General features: G+C 36.8%; 1 protein-coding gene across 2 annotated transcripts in view; it reads left to right on the forward strand.

Annotated features, from left to right (window-relative positions):
* yki (Transcriptional coactivator yki) overlaps window positions 1-4,264 on the forward strand; it is a 200,847-nt gene that overhangs the window by 87,343 nt on the left and 109,240 nt on the right. The gene's annotated exons all lie outside the window — the stretch shown is intronic.

Raw genomic sequence — 4,264 nt, forward strand, 5'->3', positions numbered from 1 at the left:
AGGAAGAAGGATTACGTAAACCTTGTTTATACCGATGAGTCTTGGACTAACGTTGGCGTTTCAGTCAAAAAGGAATGGAGGGACCCAAATATCAAGAATCCACGGGATGCCTTCATGAAAGGGCTCTCTACTGGACTGAAATCTCCAACCCAAAGAGGTCCTTGGTTTGTTCTTCTTCATGCTGGAAGCCAAACTGGTTATGTGGCATGATCCGAATTAACTTTCTTGGCCAAAAAGAGAACCGCCGATTACCACGACGAAACCCCGACGGTTGATGAAATGAATATGGCTGCCTTCAGTCACCACGCATGTGTCGTGTCAGCTAGATCTATCCTCAACTTTTTAAGATGAATTGACACCGACAAATTAAGTCGGGAAGTTGAAAGCCGTTTTCAGATAAGAAAAGGCGATTTGGGATATGTCTTCTGCAGAATACAGTGATCGTGAAGGCAAAAAACGAGATTGGGAAGAAATTGAAAGTATAATTTGCGAGGGCGATTTACCACCAGTTTCTTTATTTTATGTTTTTTCCGAGACAAATGGTAAATAATTATGACCTCTTCCAGGTCTATCACTTTATATTTATATTTTTGTTTTGGCATATTTTAGAACGCAATTTATACATATTTTTTGGTAATCTCACCAACGGTGAAGGTTTTTTATTTTTATGTATAATCAGAATTATCTAAAACAATAAAAACTCGAATATTAGGAAAGTGACATGAACAGGTGTTACAAGGTCATCAACTTCACGATAAATTTAATTTTTACGAGGATAATCCATTAAATATTGATCGTCATCGAAAGAAACCAGCAGTATTTGGATTTCTATAGATTAAACAAGTCTACGTGAATTTAATATGATTTATTTGACATCATATACCAGATATGCATTACGCAGTTTTTCTATTTAAAAAAATCACTGTTAAAGTGTTTCAGATCCATCAAAACTTAAGGAGCAATGTTTTGGAATAGGATAGAGCCTAAACAACGTGAAGAGCAAGACCAAAAAGTTTTTCTGAGCTAAACAAAATTTTCAACAGGTGATATAACACGGCTCTAAAACAGTCATTTAACTGAAATAGAAATGTACTGGCCTAGATCTAAACAATCAGGTCTTTCAATTGAAAACTCGCTCTATTGGAAGATCAACAAAATATCAATCTCGGATATGAACACACATGGGAAATAACACATTGAATTCAATGGAGTCTGACAAGCACTTAACTGGAAAACCCACACATTGGCCCACCGATAAAAATAAAACATCCGACTTATAATAGTTGACTTTTTTATTTCAAGAAAAGTTGCAACAAATTTTATGAAAATAAAGTCAGTGAGCACATTATACTAAGAGAAAATAACCATCTCTCTCTCTCTTGTCGTTTCCTCATTGCTGAGGATCGTGATTTCCTACAATGCGGGCTGTCAATTCTCTCCATCTCTTGCGATTTTGGGCTGCTCTCACGGACTCGGAAAACGACTCTCCAGTGGCTTTCTGTACTTGATCTGACCATCGGATAGGTGAGCGTCCTCTGCCTCTACGTCCTTCTACGTTTCCGCACACAATTAGTCTTTCTAAGTTGTCATTGTCTCTTCTCGCAATGTGGCCAAAAAACTTTAAAACATTTGCAAGACACTGAGAGGAGAGTCTGGTCTGAATGTTTAGCTCTTCGAGAATCGACTGATTGGATCTGTGCTGCGTCCACGAGACGCGTAGCATTCGTCTCCAGCACCACATTTCGAATGCGTCAATCCTTTTCCTATCCTCTGATTTTATTGTCCATGTTTCGGCACCGTAACTGAAGATTGAAAAAATGAGTGTCCGTACCAGTCTCATTTTGAGTTTTTTGGATAAAGAGCGGTCCTTCCATATTTTTGACAGTCGACTCATCGCGTTCTTGGCCATCCCTATTCTTCTGCGAATTTCCGTATGGAAGGAGGCTGCATTGCTTAAGGAAGATCCTAGATACGTGTACTCGTCTACTTTCTCGAATTGATTTAGGGCGCCTGTTGTTTGGAGGATATTCGCGTGGTCCACAATCATGATTTTTGTTTTCTGATTATTAATCTTGAGTCCACACTTGTTGCTTTCGGTTTCTACTCTCTTTATCAGTCTCGACATCTCCTCTTCAGATGTTGCTATCAGTGTTGTATCGTCTGCGAATCTTAAGTTTGAGATCTTTTTTCCTGCAATGGAGATGCCGCCTCTCCATCCATCGAGTGCGTTCCTCATTATGTATTCTCCATATAAATTGAACAGGTCTGGAAAATAACCATACATTAATCAATAATAGAACCGACTGGGTTAGCTTAAGACATGAGTTAATTGATAGAATTATCCTAAATGTACCAATCAAAACTAATGAACAACTTGATGAAGAAGCAGAGAAACTAACCATAAATGTACAACAAGCAGCATGGAACAATACCACTATACTACTCTCGAAGTTGATTGAAGTTCAGCTAGTCCGAGAGTGTAGACAGGTACTTCATGTTCATGCGACTTCGCTTCGCCCTGTTCTACTTTCGTTCTGTGTCGTTTTTTCGCGGGTCCGAAGTTCGAATACGAAGTATCACACTACATTACTCGACTTCACGAGTATGTAGAGAGTTACCTCGCCTCGATTAACTTCACATCGATAATTCGTCCGAAGAACTTCGATCGAGAGTGTAGACGGCGTTTTAGAAAAACCAAAGGTCAACATTACCCCAAAGAAATTCGAGTCTAAAACTGAGTCTAAAATCTGCTCAAAATGCTCGGTATATACTCTTGTTGAACAGTTCCCTGTGCAGACAATTTGATGATAATAATCTACGTGAAAACAAGCCAAAAAGGGGACCTAGAGATACATAAAGAAAAAACAATGCCTATGTAGTGATTTCAAGTCTGCAATAATCCTATGGGATTAAAAGTTGTTGATTATGATACTTCTTCAGAACCTTTTATTATTTGAGCGCCTTTTGAGTTCAGTCGTTTGAAAATTGTCGTAATGAAAAAATGGAATTGTGTATTGATTGATATATTGGACGTGAAAAGGCAGTGAACTTACTTCGACTGTAAGGACCTTGTGTACCTTGACCACTGTAAGAAGCTGGTAACGACGATTTGAATGTTAGCAATTCACTACCCTCAAAAGTTGTGAAGAGCGTCCAAAATCAGTTGTTATGTCAGACATTGTCTAGACATTTATGACGTGTAAAAACTAAAGGTCGTGGCATATTATCGTGCACGTTGCGTTTCCGGCACGTAGCGTTTCCACTCCAGCAATTGGGCTGCGCGTTCACATTTTCATACATAGAACGTTTCAGTTTGGTTCGATGAAGACATGATCTCGCTTTTCTCGACAAAAATTATGTGCAATTACTCTTCTACTTAACGATGAAGAATGAAAAACTGTGTTAAAAAGAAGGTTTGAAGTACATCCAATGCTAAGAAAAAGGAAGAAGGAATGTGAATACTGGACTTTATACAGAGAATTAATTGATGACGATGAAAAATATTATGGATATTTTAGAATGAATAGAATTCAGTTTAAACATGTTTTAAATTTAATTTCACCTTCAGTTAAAAAACAAAATACTACATTTAACGAAGCCATACATATCAAACCAAAAAGTATTTTTTAAAAGAAGAGGTATCACTTCCGTACAAAAGTCCTAATTGTTTATCACTTCCGTAATTAATTGTCACAAAGCAATAAAAACACATGCATAAATGACAAAATAGCCTCGAAATTTTTTTTTTAAATACTCTGTATCCAAATCAAACAAATACCTAAATAAACAAGGGGAAAACGACGGACATCTAATTCAAATTATCCTTACCAACCGGTTACGACTCGTTACGTAGCCGTCGGCATCTGTAAAATATTGTTTTCGAATATACTGAACGGAAACGTTAAGTGTCTGAAACGCTACGTTCCGGACAGTGTGCGTTGTTCATATTTAAAACCATTTAAATTATTTCGGAAACTAAACGCTATGTGCTGGAAACGCAACGTGCACGATAATATGCCACGATCTTAATAGTGTAAAATCGTAAAATGTGACGTCAGTTCAACAAGTAAATATAAAATATAAATATTAATCTGACAAAATATCAAATACAATGTTGACAATTGTTCAAATTCGTGTAAAATATTGTAAATACCAATCATAGATATTCAGAGATTAGCTGCAATAATGAAATTAAAGGTATTTAAACAAAAATAGAACGAAATTGATAAAAACATTGTTTAACACGTATAAGTGATAAACATTT

Source organism: Diabrotica undecimpunctata, chromosome 10, assembly GCF_040954645.1.
Source record: "Diabrotica undecimpunctata isolate CICGRU chromosome 10, icDiaUnde3, whole genome shotgun sequence".
NCBI lineage: Eukaryota > Metazoa > Arthropoda > Insecta > Coleoptera > Chrysomelidae > Diabrotica > Diabrotica undecimpunctata.